Consider the following 7,419-nt stretch of genomic DNA (forward strand, 5'->3'; position numbering starts at 1 on the left):
TATGATATGTAATCAATATTTAAGGTGGCAAGCAATTACAAAAAAACAATTGAAATTGCACATTCGACCAGTGAAAAGGCAAATCTGAACAGGTAGAAATTGTCACCATATGAATATTCGAAGAAAATTAAATGTTGATTTCATATGTAAGCAGCAATTGGATGATCACATAATACATGTTATATAAAAGGAATTCTTATATGACTTCTTTATACATAATGAAGGTTATATATAAGGAATTCTTATATGGTTTCTTTATACATAATGAAGGTTATATATAAGGAATTCTTATATCGTTTCTTTATCATGGGTTTGGGTTTGCAAAGATTTGTTGATCTAATGAAATACAGTATATTTACAAATTTACAAATTTACAAGTGTTCACCCAACAAGTGCCACTGCCTGCTTAAGCAAGGAGTAGTCGGCGGTTTTTTTCGCAGAATTTGCTGATCACTCTCTCAACGGGATAGGGATATAATTGTGAACACCGAGGAGTGCAAGTCCGTTCAGGCGCTCTTGGCCGACGGTACTCCTCAGGTAGGTTTTCAGTCTTTTCAGTGCTGAGAACGACCTCTCGGCTTCCGCGTTGGAGACTGGGAGCGTCAACAATGTTTTTAAAAGAACTGCAATATTGGGGAACATGTTGGTTTCGGCGTGTGCCTGGGCTTCTTTACAGTTTGGAAGACCGGAGCAGATAGTACCCAGCGCTCTGCTTCCGCCTTCACGAGTGTCAGTGATTCGACGTCTAGCTCGTAGAGCTTCGCCGCTTCAAGCACAGCCGCAACATCCATTTCGGGGCCTTTGAAGAGTTGCTTGAGCTGAAGTGCGACAGGTACTGTGTCGTCGCCGAACCGACTCTTCAACTCAGCCAAGACGTGATCCACAAATGGAATGTACACCGCCCGGCGGTAGTACTCCTCAGCACTCTCGCATGGAACATTTGATCGCTGGGTCTGTCGTCCACAGAGTCGTGGCACAGGGATGGTGTTATGTGATGACCCCACCTCCACCAAAAGCTCTTCCGCTTTCATAAATACATCGTGGAAATGATTCTCTGCATCAGCTCTAAACTTGGAAAAAATGGTCTCAATGCTGCGAATCGTGACATAAGCTGACACCAGGTCGCCATCTTTTCTTTGTAGATTGGCAGTATTAAAGCTACTTCATCATAAAGTAACTGTGCTGGTAACAATTTGTGCCACGAACATTGGTTTTCTTATTTAAAGCGATAATTAAGGAGAAAATATTATAACCTGGAGGAAACATGTATGCCTATCAGTATCAGGCATCAGTCAATCAATGGCATCTCTCTCTCTCTCTCTCTCTCTCTCTCTCTCTCTCTCTCTCTCTCTCTATATATCTATTATCTTCTGATTCCTTGATCTTTTCTTTTCTCAACTTTTCCCAGTGTTTGCCTCTGTCCTTGAAAATTCCATCTATCACCTATGGACTTTGTCTTTACTCCTTCCTTCCTCCCATCTCTCTCGCCTTCTTTTAGCTGCAAATTACTGCTAGTGCAAATAGCACGTATTGTAGTGGTTACATAGAGACATGACCGCCAGTAGTTGCAGTGATTGTAACTAATTAGTAGTCACTATAAACAAGTGTCGGTGGAGAGACGATTCCCGGCATCATCGCCATCCTCATCCACGGTCTCACGCCGCCATGCCAGTAAACACATTCCATTTATGAGTGGTATAACACATGAAGATCTGACCAAAGCTGAACTTTCAATCTGTATGCAATAACCTATTTACATGCTTCTGACATCTTCAACAACAATACACTATCAGTTAGAGGAAGAAATACAAGAAAATGCGGAAATTCATGAGAGGAAGCTCACCTCTGGATACAGCCTGCTACATTCCTCCTCGGTCTTCTTGTCCCCCGATCAGCTGTGCAACGTCATTTTCTATTATTTATAATAAAAGCATTTATTATTTTTAGGGTTAACTATTTTTTTATTCATCCATCCACTAAATTTAACTTATTGCTTGCATGTGAGGAATGAGGTCACATATTTTTCCTAGGCCTTTAAATTTAGTTCTATAATAAACAATATACGTTTTCGACTTCCGTAACTTAAATACTGAAAGTAAATAAAGAAAATTCTAAGTTCTCCAGAAATGCAAACGAAAGGTACAAGTTATTGTTTTGACTATCACAGAAAGTGGACATTTTAGCAGATTTTAGCAGACATTTCGTCCGATACCCTCGGCCCCTCTCCATCGTCCCTGGGTTGCTGGGAACGGCCCCATATGAGTATATACGCGTAGATTCTTAGATGAGTGCGGGGACCTGGCCTTTGGGCACGTGCCTGCTGTGCCCTGGCCCTGAAGGAGAGTGAAAAGTTGCATCAGATACAGAAAAAAAATAGTATCCCGTCCACCTCCACATAGCGGCCCAGCCCGACCATCTCCCCCTTCTCCTGCATCAGCGCCTGCATTATGCATATATATACCTATACGGCCGACGACACATTCCGCTGCTTTCCGCATTATAGTTGCAGCAGATTACAATAATTATTTTAAGCGATTTTGTTCTGTACCCACTATCAGCATATGGCATACAGTCGAGATTTTTAAAGGGAAGCGGAGATTTTGGGGTGGACCCGGGCCCCTTGGGCTCCCCCCCTGTATCCGCGCCTGATCTCTGCCCATCCTGACTACTATCTTTCCCAGTCTGGCTCGCCTGCTCCCTCTTCCCCACTCTGCTCTTCCCGACAGAGGGCCAAGCCACCCTGTCGTCCTCAGAAGGTCCAACCTTCGGCCTAACACTGATCTCCTGCCTAATTTTTTCCACTGCCTCCCCAAGCCTCTTAACCTCCTCCTTCAACTCAAAGATGAGAACTTCGTTCGCACTTTTCCCCTCACTTAGCTTTCTCATTTCCTTTCGCAATTCTCGGTGCTCAAGAGAAATAACTATATTCTCGCTCTTGAGCCTACACACCATACACTCAGAAAAGTCAACGACCTTCCTGTCTTGCCCACACATCTCACACACAACAAACTCGCCCAATCCCACCTCAACACTCTCTTTCACGCAGTCAATCACACTCTGATATACCTCAGTAGCTACCGCCATACTAATTTACAATCTGTTAACTCAAAAGAACTCTATACTTAGCTAATAAACAAATAAAAATACTTGGTGACGGCGGGGTGGGGGAACCGCGGTGGTGGGGGGCCTAAGTCAGGTCAACCAATCCTCTTTCAAGGTCAACTTGACGATTACAAGCCTAGTCTCCTCGCTCTACCAAAATACTTTTAACTCACAAACACTGATTCTAACCACTATTTCACTCTAATCTAACACTTGCAGTACACACTTTCACTTCACTAACACTTAAAAGCACCACACACAGACACCAAGCACAAACACCACTCGCTAATTATAAAAACAACAGTAAAAACGGAGCGCACACACAACACGTCCACTCGCCACCGCAGCTACTACTCTACCGCTAACTCCTGGAATGGAACTGCAGTATTTGGAATAAAGATCCATATTTGTCACTTTTAGTGAACATACGCAGGCCGTCCGTTATTTGCCTACAGGAGATGAGACTGCAGGATCAGCCTGATCCTGCAGTGCTAAAACACTCTGTATAGATTCTATAAAAGATATGAGGGACACGGCGTTGCCATATACATACACAAAACACTGACACAAACAGAAGTGACGTTGAATACACCTCTGGAAGCTGTCGCATGCAAGGTGAGATTGAACGACACGTATCTGGCTATCTGTTCCCTCTACTTACTTTCCAATGCCCCCATTGTTGATGATGACATTACATCTCTAATTAACCAACTTCCGGGCAACAGACTAGTTGGAAGCTGTCGCATGCAGGGTGAGATTGAACGACACGTATCTGGCTATCTGTTCCCTCTACTTACTTTCTAATGCCTCTATTGTTGATGATGACATTACATCTCTAATTAATCAGCTTCCGGGCAACAGACTAGTTGTTGGCGATTTAAACACGTATCATCAACAATGGGGAAGTGAGAGGTCAAGTGTACGTGGGGAGCAGATAGTAAACATACTATTATAGACAAACCTTTGTCTTCTGAATGATGGAAGTGCGACTCGTGTAAATAATCGGACTGGTAACGCATCTGCCATTAATTTGTCATTGCTCTCGCCAAATATACTCACTGACTTCTCCTGGGAAGTCATCGACGACTCCTATGCAAGTGACCATCTGCCCATCTGCATCTCTTCTGCACCAATTAGCACCCACAGCCCGTGGCTGGTGGGTGTCTATTTTCCTTGCTCCGTTCTGTATGAACACAGCCCCTACAAAGAAGAGAAGTGCTAAGGCCCTCTCTGTGGAGCACACCTTCACGGCCTCCTCTGTGGATAGCCAGGACGCCTGTCTTCTGGCAGGCCAGCCAAGGGAGACCATAATTCATGTAAAGAAGGTAAAATTTCCTGTTGATGGAGCGGAGAAGCTTTGTCTCCCCGCTGCCGCTGACTGCATGGCCTCCCTTGACCTGACCAGACAAAGGGTCAACCCCCGCACCCCCACTGCTGGCTCCGCCCCTATCGACTCGCCACCCTTGTTTCCAGGCCTGCAGGACGCCATGGATACTGACGCTGCCTCTCGTGCTTCCTCGCCTCAGCCAGGCACTTCCCGTCGCCGTGTGACCTTTCCCGAGGGGCACGGCAAGACTCTGGCCCAACTCTATGAGTGGTTCATGGTGCTGCATAAACAGCACTCGTCCTTGGAACCACTCATGAAGGAAGGTAGGCACAGGCCGTACCTGACGGTCAATCCTCAGTTGGCAGTATACAACATGTTGGTGAAGGAGGGCTTCCTCGGCCTCACCATGACCCCAGCGAACCCTGACGCCCAGCAGCAGATGGTCATCATTCATGGCGTGTCTGCCGCCATCAATGTTGACCTTCTCTCCACACCAGAGGCCTTCCTTTGGCTCAAGAGGCGCATCATTGCAGGTGAACCCCGCCCTCAGCTCCTGGGCCTCGTTGAAGGGGCATGCCCAGTTCGGTGCACCTCCACGGCCTGGGCCGCTTCCGCGTGGGCCTGTACACCACTGAGCCTGACCTGTGTGGCCACTGCTATCGGTTCGGGCAACAGAGCTGGAAGTGCGAGTTGGCGCCGCGCTGCAGGTATTGTTCTGGGAGTCATCTTTCCTCCAGCTGCTCGTGGGAATGAACAGGCTGACATGCTAGCTCGGTCTGCTGTAGAGCTTGAGGGAGCGTGGAACCTTCGTTAGGATCCGCAGTTCTGTCTCTCAGTTGTTAAATCATCAGCAAAACTCCTGTGGCAAAGTCACTGGGACAACCTTCACCCCCTCACCATCAAAACCCATCCTGAGCGAGCGGGCCTCCTCCAGTCGCCCCACAAGGCGGGAGGAGGTGGTCCTCGCACGCCTCAGAATGGTCTGCATCCTCCCCACACATATACTCCCTTACATCGCCAAAACCTTCCCACCACAGTGTTCCACATGCAATGTCACTCTCTCTGTCGAGCACATCCTGCTTCACTGTATGCGTTATCGGAAGGAGAGACGGCCTTTGGTGGCATATATCCGGGGTTGTGGCCTCCTTCCAAAACAGACTACCCTTCTGGGTGACAAACACCCAGATGTTTTCGATAGACTGATGATTTACCTGACTGAGATCAATTTAATTAAATAGTTGTGATTTATGTGTATATATATCATAATACTTATCTATACACTTTTTAAATATTTCAACAATGTATATACATATTTGTAAATGAAATTATGAAAGAGTGTATGACTCAACTTTGCATGAAATAATGTGAATGCTTTCCTATTCATATATATATATATATATATATATATATATATATATATATATATATATATATATATATATATATATATATATATATATATATATATATATATATATATATATATATATATATATATATATATATATATATATATATATATATATTGTTGTGACGGCGCAGGGTTGCTACTTGCAGGAGTGAGGTGGTATTGTCGAGAGACAGGAAGTGGGAGACCGGAAGCGATGGCCACGCAAGTGTATAAAACCATGGTGATTGACCCAGACACGAGCCAATCACAGTGTTGCAAAAAGGGGATGGGGGTATTTAAGCTGCCCCAACTAGTGAGGGGAGTCAGTCACGAGCAGTCTCACCTTGCTCTCTCCCCGCTCTGCTCTGGGCCTGGTTACTTGCAGCTGGCCGGTCCTCACTCTCGGCGTCTTCCCAGTTCTCCTGATCCTGTGTGAGGAGGGTCTGGCCCCCTGGTGATCCTTTGCCCACCAGCTTGAGGGAGTAGTCATCTGTCCTCACAAGCAGTTGCAGCTGTTGTCTCTTGCCCATTGTCTCTGTCCTCACCCTGCTCTCCATTCTCGCAGCCCGCATTCACCCTGTGTTGGCTAGAGGCAGTAGAGGAAGGAAAGGATTTAGGAGTAGTGATAGACAGGACTATGAAATTTTCAAAGCAATGTTTAGAAGCAAGAAATAGGGCAAATAGGATCCTGGGTTTTATAAATAGAAATGTTAGTTATAGAAGTAAGGAAGTGGTGCGTAGCTTATATAATTCCTATGTTAGGCCCCATTTAGAGTATTGCATACAGGCCTGGTCACCCCACTATAGGCAGGATATCAACATGTTAGAAGCAGTTCAGAGAAGAGCAACTAGGATGATACCAGCATTAAAACGCCTGGAGTATAGAGATAGATTAAAGGAATTAAACATGTTTTCATTTGAGAGGAGATGTATAAGAGGGGATATGATAGAGTTATTTAAAATGTTTTCAGATACAAACTACATAGATGTGAGATCTTTCTTTACCTTAGAGGAGAGAAATAGGACTAGAAATCATGACAGGAAGATTAGAAAGCAAGGCTGCAGGTTAGATATAAGAAAATATTTCTTTAGTCATAGAGTGGTAGACTTCTGGAATGCATTGCCAGAGACGGTTGTAAATAGCACTAGTTTGACAATGTTTAAAAACAGATTAGATAAGCACTTAAATTTATTAGATTTATAATTATGTATAGCACTGCATGATAGTTTTTATAAGAAATTTACTATAGTTAAATAAAACATGATCCCCATGTATGGGGACCACAAATTGTAGAGGATTTCGCTGCAGGACTTAGCCCTGTTAATGGGCCAAATATTTAGAATTAGTATATAATGTATTGTGTACTTGTAAGTGTATCTTTAAGTACTGATGACGAGGTCGCTGTGCGACTGATACAGGATAACCTAGATGGGCCCTGGTGGCCCTTTGTTATCCTATTATTTATGTTATGTTATGTTACCCTGTATTTTCCTGTTGTATTGTGTTACTACCAAAGTAAATGTAAGAATCTGTACCAAGTGTTTCCTGCCAGTCCTACCTGTCTGAGTGAGTCAGTCTGCATAAGTAAGTACCTCGCAT

Source organism: Portunus trituberculatus, chromosome 47 (assembly GCF_017591435.1).
Source record: "Portunus trituberculatus isolate SZX2019 chromosome 47, ASM1759143v1, whole genome shotgun sequence".
NCBI lineage: Eukaryota > Metazoa > Arthropoda > Malacostraca > Decapoda > Portunidae > Portunus > Portunus trituberculatus.